The sequence below is a fragment of the Drosophila bipectinata genome, chromosome 4, assembly GCF_030179905.1.
Source record: "Drosophila bipectinata strain 14024-0381.07 chromosome 4, DbipHiC1v2, whole genome shotgun sequence".
Classification (NCBI taxonomy): domain Eukaryota; kingdom Metazoa; phylum Arthropoda; class Insecta; order Diptera; family Drosophilidae; genus Drosophila; species Drosophila bipectinata.
The window spans coordinates 8,481,552-8,496,495 of record NC_091740.1 but is presented as its reverse complement, the minus strand read 5'-3'; the positions used below and the strand labels follow the sequence as shown (position 1 = coordinate 8,496,495).

Sequence of the window (14,944 nt, the reverse complement as noted above, 5' to 3'; positions counted from 1 at the left end):
GGTATGTTTTTTATCACCGCAAAATCAATAAGGTCTGGAAACTTGCGTGAGTAGGTTGGTGAGTGAATTTTAGAAGTCCATAAATTGTCCTTCTGAGATTGGGAATCGAGGAGGGCAGTAAACTGCAGCGATTGAAAGGCTTCCGATATTTGACTGTATTTGTATCGATGGGGCCTGAAAGAAGTTTATTGCAAAACTTTTGCGAAAATGGTATTTAATCCATTCTCTGATTAGAACTCCAGTTCCGCCGTGGGCTTTCCCATCTGGATGATCTGTGCGGTAGATTGTGTAGCCTCTTATTTCAAAGTTGTTTTTGCTTGTAAGATGCGTTTTCGCCAGTAGCATAACGTCAATATGGTTTTCGGTCAAGAATTGTGACAATTCTAGTTTATGCCGTGAGACACCATTGGCGTTCCACATTGATATTCGTAGAGCCTGCATAGATTATTTAGACTGTTGTGCTACGAGCAGCTGTATCACCATGTTCTGGTTTTCAACGAGTGCTGGCATGGTCGTTTTCATGAATGACATAAGCTCCATCATACTTTGTTGGAGGGTAAGCATCGTTTCCGTTTTGCTATGTGGCTGTTCTGAGGCCTGTTGAGCGCTTTGTGAGTTAAGCTGAATTGGATTTTCCAGATGAAGACGTCTGGCGTAGCTTTTGACGCAATGTACACTTTCTGTGGATTTTGGTTGCGCGTTGCAGTCGCTTGGCGCATGCGACTTTTATAGTTTAGCCGTATGGTTTCCTCTGCATTTTCCACATTTCTTCACTGTACTCCCCGCAGACTACGCAGTCAGCCTGAGGTGCAGTATGACCTAGAGTGTCCATACTTTTGACAGTTAGTGCATTGCATTGTTCCGTTGCGTTTATGTGGCTTTTAAACAGTGATATTGCAGCTTGTAGATTGGGTGGATTTCGTTCTTTTTCAGCAACCTGCTTTCTGGCTCGATCTAGACCTTGAAGAGGGGTTGTGGCATTTTTTCTATTATTACAAACAGTTTGTTTGTAATAATAAACAAATTATAATATTATAGGTAGACATAAACATAAACGGAAGTTTGCAAGTGTATATACATGCCTACGTTCCACAACGCAAGTGCATTCGCTCGCACATAACTTCATATATATATGTACCTTCTACAATTCCGCTACGGATCTGAGCGCACAGTGGGACAGATCGGGTTTGCCGCGAGCAAATAAATTTCGAGCGATTCAATTTTGACGGCAGAAATATTTACTTCGGGTTGGCCGGAACTTCATATAAACAAAATATGAACTCCAGAGACGCAGTCACAGGAGCACCCACTCCAACCCTTCCTACTCCTACCTACCTACACCCAGGTGCTATATTGGAGAAACGATTTAATAACCGTCGCTCAATATTTAAGGCGCATGTGAACAAGATTCTGGGCCCATATGCGAGCCTTAAAGAATTTGGGTTTGTCGACTCAGATCGCCAGCTGCAACATCGTCCAGGTTGTGCTTCAAAGGTTGGACCCAGCCTGCCGTTGCTGCAGAAAGCCCGACTTGGGTAGGTCGTTTGTGGAGGCGGTTCACTTGTCCAGAGAAGAGCACTTGTTTCCACTGCACATAAGGATGTTTTAAAGAGCGCAACTATGCTGAATGGTCAGTTGGATTCTCTGCTGCACCGGTTTTCGGAAATCGAAGACTGCTCCGAGCCTATTACGAAGCGGATGAAGGAGAAGTTAGATTGCGATGCGCATTTCGTGCAACATGTTGCTTGGCTGGATTCCGGCGCTTACGCTGTCAGGCTTCCGTTGAAATGCAGTTTTTAGTTGAATCTTACTCCCAAGCCGTTTGACGATTTCTCTTCCTCGATATGCTGTACTGTGTCTCTCGATAAGCAATATGCTACCCTCATATAGGAGTATTTGGAGTTGGGTCATATGTCTCCAGTCCCTGCTGATGCGAGCGTCACTAGCCAGTGTGTCCACCATTGTGTCCCAACAGGGACAACCATTAAATATTGTGGCAGAAAACTTGGCTTATGTGTAACTTAAGTTAGAGGTGGAAAAATAAGAAAGTCTAAGAGTTATTCCGGATGAGGTCCAGCGGGTGAGTTCTGTGCAGCCGCCGCAACTGTTCGCTGTTGCGAGGAGTGTGGTCGCCAACTCGTTGGGGTGGTTGTGTATACACAAAAAAAAAGTAACCCTAAGATTTAGAAATTCGCCCTATTTTTGTCTTCAACGGCACCGCACCATAACAACAAAAACTTAAAAGCAATCGGCGTTTTAAGTGACTCCGACTGAAATATACTCTGACACTTTCTCAGTATATTGATTTTTAATGATTCGTAAAAATATATATACAGAAAACATTTTACTACTAACACTTAATCTTATTCTTAAATAAATTAAAAACGTATGCTGAAATAATAAAAAAAAATAATATAATTTCTTTTGTCATTTCATCATATACAAATACCCGAATTTGGTTAGGGTAGCAAGCCTGAAAAGTAAGAAAAATCAAAATTTTGTGCGCTGGCTTCGAAACGAAATCGCACGCACACATACACCCGTGTATGTGAATGTGTGACACGCATACATACGAAGATCAACCGAAGCGCAGGCCAACCTTCTTCATCGCGCTCCGTTTAGAGACTGAGAAACAGAAAACATTTTATGCGAGAATGAGCGTAAGATGAACGAACGATGAGCGTAAGAGAGCGTAAGAAATTCGCTCTGGGGCCTGCTGGGGCCTGTCGCAAGAAATTTTCGCGTCCATTTTCGTTGTATGAAATGGGTTGTCTATATGCTGTATGGTTAAGCATAGTATTGAGTTGACGAAAATCCGCTGTTGAAATTCTGATAGCGATTTTGCACTTTATTCGGCTGCCGAGATAGTGTGGCCAAAACAATGAAGAAATAAGGTAATACTGAACAGCTGTTGTTTGTAAACAAAAAACAAATAAGCAAAAATGAATTCAAAACGATTGGATGTTGGTGTTTTGTTTATGTATTTAGCCGCTAAGGAGCTGATTAAGAAATAGAAAACTGGTTCAAAATCAAAATCAAAATCAATCACAAATCATTTCAATGCCATTTTATGGCATTAAAATGCCCCTTGTGGGTCAAATCCCATATTATGGGCTTCGTCTTGACCGCAGAAATTAATTTTAATTTGTCCTGGCGCGTCGAAAATGTTTCGGGACGACTATTTTTTTGTTTGGTCAATTGACCCTCCATGTCACACCTATAAAAATAAATTGAAATATTTATTTTAACACCCCGAGAGCTGCTGTTTATTTTTTTTGATCCGGCAACACCATTAAAATCGATAACAAAAATTTTCGTCAACTCAGTACCCGCAAAATCTAGAAGGCAAAAATTTCTTCTTCTTTCCTTTTTTACACCGTTTTTTTTATATGGAGTTTGACAGCTGTCACTCGTTGGACAGCGGATTTTCGTCAACTCAGTACTATGCTTTAGTGCTTAAATTAAAGGTGACCTTTTCTAAATTCTAGAAATTTTATTTCTACATTTTACATTACATATTACATCATACATTTACATATTTTTACATTATTTTTACATTTACATTTGTTTTCTTTGATAGCTCTCTTCAGTTCTTACTTTCACATAACACTTTATTTATGGTATATAATAAATTTGACCCTCAAATCTTGAATTGTATACTTGACTTTTAAATTTCCAGTAGCACCATGTTTTCCCCTTTTGGTGGGGACTAGAATAGCGTGAATCACGTGCGTCCTTTTTATCTGTGGAAAATAACGTCAATTAATATTGCGATATAAATATATTAATATACTATTTAATCGTGAATGTTTTAAAACATCTTTTAAAACATAAACCTTCGCTTTGTTGAGGGAATGTTTTTAGTAAGATAAAACTCTGGACTTCCTTTTAACGAAATGAGAGAAAAAATTGCCACAATCTAAGAATTTATTCAATAAATGCATTAAATAAAACAAAATTAATGTATAACAAATATTACCAATTTGTCTTCACAATTCTGCTTAAGAATGGGCAATTCCTCCTAAGCTAAGTGTAGCTACACTTGTATCGTCCTAGAAAAAGAAACTTTTGCGCCACTCAAAAGTAAGATCAAATTTTGCGTTTGCAAGGCTAAGCTTCACCTCTTCACTATTGAACATCAGCCATATTACCTGAAAATGTATTTGGGAAATTATTTTTAACCTTTGAAGTGGGGCGTAATTTACCAGTTGATAACTTTTTCTCCTTAGCCTTCAAATGATAAATTTTGCCATATGCAGCAGACCTTCTGGCTTTTTTCCGATGTTAAGATCTATCATGTCTTTCCACAATTAGCTCTAGATTAATTTAATTAGTAATTAAATTAAATTACTTATGAAATTAGTAACGTTTTTAGTAACTTACCAGCGAAAAAAAAGAAAAGGCTTCTCAGTTTATCTTTTTCAGCAAGGAATCAATTAGCACTTTTTAAATAAACTTTTTAATAAACTTGTAATGTCAACATCTTAGAGATGATTTAAATATCGTTACATTATTTCTTAACATGATTTTTTGTATTTAACATGTTAAAACTTTATACATAAAATATAATATAGATCAGTCTGCATTTATCTGCCCGTGCTCTGCCACACACACAGTATAAGTGTGTGAAACGTCATGACGCGTCATGCTCAGAGCCTACTTTCTGCTTTCTGCTATACTAATACTAATGCGTTAAAATCATATCAATGTATTGGGTGCCGACCACGGACAGAGATAAAATATAAAAAAAATTCTATATTAAACAAAATATTTCTATTTTCTAGGGTTACTTAAATTAAAGGGTAACACTGTGCATTTTTAGAAAGGAATTTCTATATTGTAGAAACAGTTTTCTATTTTGTAGGGTTAGTATCTTTTTTAGAAAGGAATTTCTATATTGTAGAAACAGTTTTCTATTTTTTAGGGTTAGTATCTTTTTAAGAAAAAGATTTCTATATTGTAGAAACAGTTTTCTATTTTTTAGGGTTAGTAAATTTTATGGTGAGCCTTTCTATTATTAAGAAAATATTTCCTGAAAATAAGTCATAATTTGCCTTAATTATAGAAAAGTTTTCTTGATTTTAGGGCGATTTCAGTTTATGGCGACTATTTCTATATTTGAGAAAAACTTCTTTGATTTAAGAAATTTTTCTTGTTTTCAGAAAATTTTTTCTAGAAACCAGAAATTTTTTCTTGTATTTAGAAAAAATTAAGTTTTATGGCGAATTTCTAAATTTAAGGGTAAATTTTATTTTGACTGTAGTCTCTGGATGTACTTGCTACTGCTTTTCTGGATCGCCTCCTTCACCCATGGGAAGCAAAGCAACTCGTGGAGCAATTAATGTTTGAAAGGGGTTCAGTCAACCTCAAAGACCACTAGGTGCATCGTTCTATCTTCAGTCGTTCGGCTTTATGACCCATTGGGTCTTGTCGGTCCTGTTATTGCAAAGGTGAAGATCTTTCTCCAGAAGCTGCGCCGTAAGAAGTTGTCCTGGAATGAAAGTCTTCCTCAAGCTCTTCACTGCGACTGGAATATGATGTGTAGCAGCGTTGCTAGTGCGCAACGCGCCGAATTCCCTAGATGGGCGCCAACATTGAAATCCGAGGAGGAGTATGGGTCTTGCGTTTATGTCGTGTCCAAGGGCGCAAGATGTGCAAGCTATTTACTCTGCTCGAAGTCCCGAGTTGTGCCAATCATTCGGTCCCAATATTGGCCAATTGGGGGGAGAAAAACTGTGACGAAGGCACTACACAAATGCATCCGATACTTCCGGACTAAGACACGGTTGCTGGAGCACATTATGGCTGATTTCCCACAGCAAAGAGTTAGCGGCTCCCAGGAGTCACTGGTTTGGATTTTTGTGGGTTTTTTTATTATTAGCCGGCAGTGCGTAATAAGACTCCAGTAAAATATTACGTCAGCGTTTTATTTTTTTGCGTTTTGCCAGCAAAGCCGTCTACCTGGATCTTGTAAGGGACTTCCACAACTTTTTTTCTGCATGGCTTGAAGAGGTTTATATGCACCCGCCGAAGGCCTTAACATATTTGGTCTGACAACGCAACCGACTTTGTTGGAGCCAGCAAGCTAAAGCAGCTGCTCCGATTATTTATAAGCGATGAGCATCAACGGGCTCTACTGGAGTTTTGCTCTATGGAGTCAATCGGTCTGTAGGAAGCGGCTGTTAAAACCGCCTAGCACCATTTTCACCGGGCTGTTGCATCTTCAATTCTTGAATTCGAGGAGCTGCGAACGCTGCTGTGCCATATTGGAGCTATAATAAATTCACGACCTTTATTGTCTCCTTCAGAAAATCCTGCAGACCTTGATATTCTAACCCCGGCTCATTTTTTAATTGGAGGTCCGTCAGTCAGCTTTATCGAGCCCGATGTCACAAAGCTCAACTTCAACCGGTTGTACAGCTGGCAGCGCGTGTCTTTCCTTTCTGGTCTCGATTGAAGGAGAAGTACCTAAACCTTCTACAGCAGTGCTCCAAATGGCGTGCCTTCGGTCCTGCCTTGGCCCTGAACAATGTGGTGCAAGTCAAGGACGAGAACCTACCTCCGATGAAATGGCCGCTTGCGAGAATAATGGAGTTAGTCCCTAGCCGAGATGGAGTCTTTCGAGTGGCATTGATTAAAACCTCTGGGAAGCTGGGATCAACCATTGTGATCATCCAGTTTTTGGTGCTAAGCAGTGACTAATAATATGGACAGAGAGTGCGGCTCGACTAGACATACGCGAAACTAAAGCTCTCGATAGCGGAGGCTTGCGACCAACTAAGTCGATATAGCTTAACTTTAGCTTAATAACTAATTTAGCGGCTGCTGCCTGACCCGACCCGACTGCCTGACCTGACAACGTGAGATCAAGCTACCGCTCGTAAATTTGCTTTCCTTTATAAAATCTCAATTTCATATGGATAACTTTCAAAAATGGTGTTTAAAAATTTTTTCTAAAACTCAATGAATCGAAATGCAAACTCATATCTTTTTATCGATCTAGTCCTTACCAGAATATGTTCTTTTCTCTATGGGTGCACCCTGGCCTGGCCTTATGGCCTTAAAATTATTACTCAGCTTTACGATCTGGATGCCTTATTAGGTTGGAAACATACATTTTCCGACCATATTTCCAACATGGTTAATAAAACATAAGATCTACTTGGTTTTATTAAAAGATGGTCTAAAGAATTAAAGGACCCTTATAAACTAAGCTTTACACGTAACTAAAACTTTATAGGTATCTTTGCTCCGTTCGATACTTGAGTATAGATCGTTTGTTTGACCTTCAATACGGAGTTCTCCGAGATCACATCGCATCTGTACAAAAAACTTTATGACTTTTGCTCTTAGAGGACTAAATAAGGATGCAAATCTTCACCTTCTTCACTAAAAAATCATAGAACGATGCTGGGTTTCGTTTTCTTACACAACCCTTTAGATCAGAGGTCGGCACGGACCTATCTCGGGGGCATAGGAAATTTCTCTGCCCGAGCTCTGCCACACAGTATAAATGTGTGAAACGTCATGCTCACAGCCTACTTTCTGCTATTCGTTACTAACACTAACTATTAGGGTGCCGACCACTGCTTTAGATGGTGAGGTAGACAGTCAACATCTTCTAACACGCCTAAAATGTAATGTAAATAGACTAGCAACTTTTGCCCTCTAGTTCTTAGCCATTTGATAAGATTCCATAAAATTTTATATATGCCCTGCCTGCTCCCTTAAGGGGTTATATTCCTTTTTTATTTTCACAAAATCGAAAATCGAAACAACTCCTTGAGAACATTTGCCCAAATTTTAATAGAGATTCGAGCAGTAAAAACAAAGTTACAGCGCTCCAAACCGCGCGCCTCGTTGCGGCCTTGAACTGAACTTGAAACTTGAAACGCGAATATCTCGAAGTGGTGTTTCTTGAAAAATGACTTTGCGGTGATATGGATTGGCGGAAAACTACTGAACCGATTTACTTCAAATTTTTTTTCAAATGTTCGTAATGAAATTTTTCTGTGCTTGAACGATCGACTTTTCACGCACAAACTTTTTTTTTCGCCGAAATGAATTTTTTAGTGAAATTTCTAGAGACCAAAAAGTTTATTTTTAGCACAAAACGTTCCCATATGCATAAAAAAAAATCTTAAAAACGATCGTTCAAGAACAAGAAATTACTCTAAACTAATAAAATTTTTTTACTTTTATGGTTTAAGTTGATCTGTTCGACCTGGGGAAGTACAACCGCAAGTCTCTACAAAAAAATTCCTCTACGGGAAACAGCCACCCCTTAAAAACTATTTAATATTTTACGACGAAATTTTGAACAAACTTTGTTAATAAAGTGTACAAAAAATTGAAAAATCCGTGTAATTAAATAATTGCTACATACCTAAAAAAAAATCCGAACTTTCCTCTTTTTCTTCGACAAAGAAGGTGCATGGTATAACCCCTTAAGGATGATCCTTAAGGTACAAGAATGAAATATTTTCATCAATAAACAACAAAATGACGAACTCACAAAAAAAAAATTTTAAAAATTTAAAAAACTTATCTTAAATAAATGATAAAAAAAAAAACTAATCATTAAAAATAAATGATTCTAGTACGGGGCAGAGTTGTTACTTTTTAGAACAACATATCCAAATTTCAGCTAGATCGGTACCATAGAATTTTGTGAATAATCACACAAAAATGTCGTTCCGAGAAAAACGCGTTTAAAGTTTAGACGCTACCGAGAAACTCATACTTTTCGGTGTAGGCGCGCTCTCGATTATGGGCTGTATCTCTGTCATTATTTGATATTTTTATTCGAAACTTTAACAGTACATTCTTAATAAACAATACTATCGAAATATGTGAAAAAAAAATCGATTTTTTTCAACCTTACCCATGAGACTACATCCTTAAGTTTATTAAGTTCGGACTACAATTATCTCAACTAAATAACATCACTTTGCTCTAAATCTAACTTAAAAGCTTCTATTCTTTACATCTTTTCTGAGCAACACTCTTCTATTACACTTTTCTTTAATCCAGTGCACTGTAAGCAGCGCTTGCACTTTATTTTGATTTCTATAAATTGTCATTATACTATAATTCAGAAATTCCAAATACTCTTTTGAAACTTTCACTATGTATAGAGCAGTGGGCATAGAGCAAACTCTCATTTTCTATAGCCCGCGTACATAAGGTGTGAGCACTGTCAAACTTTTTAGAAGCTCTCTCATTTGCTCCCATTTTGCCTCATTTGACAGCCCAAACTTAAAAATCAAAAAGTAAAAAGTCAGTGCAGCTTCGGCACTAAAAAAAATTTTCTCAGAAATTGGGTTGGAAAAATAATTTCTTCATAGAAAATATGGATAGGGATGCGTAAATTTCATTTGTTAAAAAACTGTTGCTAAATGCTGTTGCTGTTGCTACGCGAACTATGGCAAAACAGCGGGTATTTGGGGAAAAAATTGTGAAATTGTAAAATTGAAAGTCAAGAAAAGACAAATTAAATCAAGTCTTGTGCTGAAACGAACTAGTCAAAACGAACTAAGGCAAAAACGCAGGTATTTGTGAAAAAAAATTTTGAAATTGTAAAATTAAAAGTTAAGAAAAAGCTGAAATATTGCACCCTTCTTTTAATTCTTGGAGCATACGTACTTAAAAATTAAAAATTTAAAAATTAATTTGGAGCTAACATAAATAAAAAATTTGGAACATACATAACAAACTACCTGTGGACAAAATTTATAAAAATATATCCACATCACTGTCGCGAGCCAAATAGATTAATTTAGTGCAATTAAACATTTATTTATATACTGATATACAGTAGCGGACAATAAAATCCGGACAGGCAGAAAATACTATTTTTTTAGTTTTTTTCAGCCAACGTTTACTTTATAGAGTTAATTTTTTTTAAATCGATGAAATTAATATTAATGTTAACGCAACGTGGAAACGTGTTCTTCTAAATTTAACTTTGTTTTATTTGGAAATAACGTTTTATTATTTCAATAACGAAGTATTATTAACAAAAATGGAATTAACAAAAATGTAGGCAAACAAAAAAAATTTTTTTTTAACTATTCCAATGTATGGTAACAAAAATTTTCGAAAATTATTTCTTAATAGCTTAGTATTTAACGCATTCAAAAATAATTTTGTTTTGGTTCTTTAGTATTTAGTTGGTCTTCCTTGAGTTTTTAATACGGCTTTTATCTACCAAGTGTTCGTTAGTTTCCTTAACTTTCTTATTTCTTTATAGCATACACTTTCCACGAGGATTGGATTCTCTTAAGAGTTGGTCTTCTTTTTCTTTCCTGATCCTGGCAAATGCTTTAGAGTTTTGGTTTTCTCAAACTTTTTTTGTTTGGTTTTTGGTTTTTTTTGTAGGACATCCACGAAATAAGACTTAATAAATCCAACTTTAGAGCTTATTCCTCGGAAGGTTAAGATTTTCGATTGTAAGGCCAACACGGCCCCTTGGGCATTTTTAGTCATTTTCGACAAAATTAAAAAAATATTTTTTTTTGTAAAGTTTAATAATTTAAAAAAGGCTCTCAGATCATGAAAGCTAAATACCTTTCGGATATAATGACAAAATTTCAACTCGATATTATAACACGCGCTCCTACCACACTAATGCAAAGTTCACATTTCACAGTGCAAGTACTTAGGTGTCCGGATTTCATTGTCCGCTACTGTATGTACAAGTCGGAAAGCAATAAATTCAAGGACAAACAGAGTTGTCGCGAAGTTCTAAGTTCGGAAAGTACAGAATTCATGCGAAAGGCATAGCAGCAGAGATGGTGGCAATCTCTGCTGGTGAGTGAGGTCCGTTGACGGGTTACGGAAAGTCGTGAGATAGAAAGAGATGACGATAGGGGCTCAACTTGAGAGAGAGAGAATTCTGAGAGAGCAGGGTTGAGCATAATGATCGATGAGAGTAGATTTGGTAGTCGAGTTATGGTAACTAACGTGAGCGGAACTCGCTGTGCTCGCGCATCAATTATAAAAGTTAAGGGAAAATGCAAGAAATTACTGGTCATACGACATCAGAAGTGGGATCTCCTTCGCCACAAGAACACAGCTCCGCTCAATATACGGCAGCGGTGGAAGAGCAAAACAAAAATCTTATGGAAATTATAAAAGCCATGCAGGCGGCAAGAGCCTCGGCGTCAGATGGGAGGACCACGAATGTGACACTGCCCAAACTTAATCCCGATGGCGCTTGAACAGATGCATCAGCATGGTGCACTACGGTCGATTTAATCTTCGCAGATAATGTACTTGAAGGCAGGCCCAAGTAATAGCACTAAGCAAAGCACTGAAAGGCAGTACTTCGCAATGGCTGTCCCAGGTATGCTTTGCTGGCATCACCTGGACCCAATTCAATGAACTGTTCATCCAACGATTCGAGAGCATTGAGACAACGGCTGCCGAACTGCTTAATGTTTTAAGCGGTCAGCTTTGCTGAATATGGCAGTCGCATAGTTACGCTATTACTATACAAGTGGAAATCTACGGAGCTGGTAGAGATTGCAGTGTCAATAGCGTAAGCCCACTTGACACAAATTGACAATAATTTGCTGCGTTGGGCTTTTACGACCAACGTGACGACACGTAATTAACTACAGAGGCAGCTGCAGGCTTACGCCTTCAAGAATCTTCGTCAAGCTTGGTCAAGAAGAAAGCACGAATGCTGTCGCAGGTAAAATGTCATAGTTGTGGAAAAATTGGCCACAAATACGCCTAATGCCACGCTCGCATGGATAGCTCATTCTCTACTAAAGGAAAGAATTACAGTGGAAGCAGCATGTCCGGAGTAAAGGAGCGTTTAAACATAAGATGCTACAAGTGTGGTGAGGTTGGACATATTGCTTCTGTATGCCCCAAAGATAGTACCAGTGGGAACGGCGAGTACAAAGAGAAGCGCGTGGGCATATGTTAAGTTCTTCAGCCCAAAGGCTTATGTTTGGTCATCGAGAGTTTTCGATGCCGTAAATAAAAAATCAGAATTTAATTAATTTCAACGTTATAAAACTTTATTCAGGCCGCATATGAAATTAGGATTTATGTACAATATTTCAAATCCAATTTAGGATGCGAGCGCAGTAAAAAGACGAACGAGAGTGGCGCCAACCTTGCAGAATAGGCTGAGCGGATGCTCGCGGCCGAAAGAGAGTCGGCTTGCGACCAGCAAAACATCAGTTACTTATTAATTGTTGTGTTTAAATTAGTTGCTTCCTGCTTGACCCGACAGCTTATTTTATCAAAGGGGTGAGACCTTTCCATTTTTACCATTAACGGGTGCCAAGTGTTTTTTGATAAAAACGATTTTTAAAAACGTATTTGACGATTATTTAAAGATGACATCATGATTGGACAAGAAATATTCTATTTGGTTTTGGTTTTATGATCGAAACAGGCAAATTTAATATTTACAAAACTAAGATTATTAATGCTATAAATGAAAGTACATCCAATTTTGAAAATTTACTTGATACCAACATAGAATTAAGTAAAATTGATAACTAAAAAAAAAATATTGAAAATTTACTCTGACAATTTAATAAATGGAACTCCAACTAAAGGCGTAACCACAGAAGCATTAGAAATTCGTTAGATAGACGAGAATGGAACTGTTCAAAAGCTCCCTTATCGATCCAGTGCAGATGAAAAGCTGTAAGTTAGGGAAAAAGAGCCCAAATGATTAAATCAAATGTGAACCGTCCAAGCAATTTGCCATTTGCAAGTCCAATGCTATTAGTCAAAAAGAAAGATGGCAGCGACGACTGTGTATTGATTTTCGTGAGCTAAATTCAAAATATTTTTCTACTTCAGACATCTCCAGCGAATTTTATCATATACCGATCCATCCTGACTCCATAGAAAGAACAGCATTCGTTGCCCCAGAGGGTCAGTATGAATTTCTGGTGATGCCATTTGCGCTAAAAAATGCATCTTCTATTTTTCAACGTGCCATAGTGAGAAACTTGGTTGACTTAGCCTATTCTTACGTAGTGGTCTACATAGATGACGTGCTGATTGTAGCAGAAACGAAGGAGGAAGCATATCAAAGGTTTGGCATAGTGCTGAGAGTTTTGTCTGAAACAGGATTTACATTTAACATAAAGATGTGCGCTTTTTTTCACACAGGAATAGAGTACCTGAGATTCTATGTATGTTTAAGATGGTGAAATGAAACCGAATTCAAGTAAGATAGAAGCCCTGTAAGATAGAAGTCTTCTCTGTCGTCACCATCCACTGTAACTCAGTTAAAGTAATTCATAGGTTTGGCACCATACTTCAGACAATTTGTCCCGCAGTTCTCAGAGCAGATGAAGCTGCTTTACGAGTTGACCTCTAAATCAAATCCGTTTATCCGACAAAAGCTTATCAAAGTACTGACGTCTGACCCCGTACTGACAATCTTTCACCCTGAACTCCAAATCGAATTGCATACAGATGACAGTGCCGATGGGTATGGCGCAATTCTAATACAGAAACTAGATGGTAAACGAAGAGTAATTGAATATTTTAGCAAACGCACGACAGTATCCGAAACACGACATATAAATATCAGTCATATGAGCTAAAAACCTTAGCTGTTTACAATGCAGTGAAACACTTCAGACATTATTTACATGGTAGAAAATTTATTGTGCACACCGATTGCAATTCACTAAGAGCGACTCAAAAGAAAGGTGAATTTACCCCAAGAGTACACCGTTGGTGGGGGTATTTAAAGGCTTTTGATTTTAACCTTGAGTACCGAAAGGGTTGCCAAATGGCACACGTGGACCTTTTATGCCGCAAACCACTTCCTGTAGTTTCAACTGTCATCCGTAGAGCAGCAGATGTTCGTGTAGATTTAGCAGCAATAACAAATAATTGGCTGATAGCTGACGCAACGAGATGATAGCATAATAAAAATCATGGACCAATTAAATAGTGGAGATATAAAGACAGATGTAATGAAAACTTACGAAATTAGAACTGGGCTATTATATCGCAAGATCCAACGTAATGGTAAGACTCCTTGTTTACCAGTGATTCCTAAGGCGTTTAGGTGGTCCATCATAAACCATGTACACGAGGCTTTGATGAATTTAGGATGGCAGAAGACTCTAGAAAAGGTTTATGAACAATTGTAGTTTGGGCATGTGTCTAAATATGTCAAGAAGTTCGTTAAAAATTGCATAACCTGCAAATTGGCTAAGCCCCCTTCTTGAAAGGCACAAATGTAATTGCATCCCATACGTAAGGTTGATATACCTTGGCATACTATCCACGTAGATATAAGTGGCAAGATCAGCGGAAAAAACGACCTAAAGGAATACATTATTGGCCAGGTAGATGAACACGCTAAAAGCTATGCTAAGTGCTGTAGAAAATAGCGAACGTTTTTGGCAGGATGCATTGCAAGATATCCAGTTAGCCTTGTATTGCTCTACAAATAGAGTTACAAAAACTAGTGCTCTAGAGTTGCTAATAGGGAATGAGGCTAGGCCTTTTGGTATGCTGAAAATAAATGAAGAAGATAATATAGTGAATAGAGAAAATGCTAGAATAAAAGCTAAAGAAAATATGGACAATAATGAATGATACGATAAAGAAAGATTCGACAAAAATAAGCCGAAAGTTATTGCGTCAAATTTAGGTTATCATTTTTTACTGAAAACTGAAGAGCGTCCTCAAACAAAACTTGACCCCAACTTCAAGGGTAAAAGTGGTAAAACTTTCAAGTGGTAAAAGTATTAGATGGTGATCGATATGAATTAAAATCATTAGTTAATAAGTGGGCGTATAAATACTCACACGAGTAGAGACTCTCAGCTCTCAGAGGAGAGCGCAACCAAACAGACAGTTAATCAGCGAATTAACAGGATTTGAAAGAATGATGAGCCCCAAAATGAGGTAGAACCTGCGGTTGCCACACGTGAATGTGAGTCTG

The 14,944-nt window shown here is 37.7% G+C and overlaps 1 long non-coding RNA gene across 1 annotated transcript; it reads right to left on the bottom strand.

Annotated features, from left to right (window-relative positions):
- Positions 1–3,582: 3,582 nt before the first annotated feature.
- LOC108119817 (uncharacterized) lies at positions 3,583–5,174 on the bottom strand. The gene is made up of 5 exons (XR_001773023.3): positions 4,384–5,174; positions 4,206–4,316; positions 3,980–4,151; positions 3,837–3,919; positions 3,583–3,743 (listed from the first exon to the last, which is right to left on the bottom strand). It is a non-coding gene; the product is annotated as an uncharacterized lncRNA (long non-coding RNA).
- Between the last annotated feature and the right edge of the window lie 9,770 nt (positions 5,175–14,944).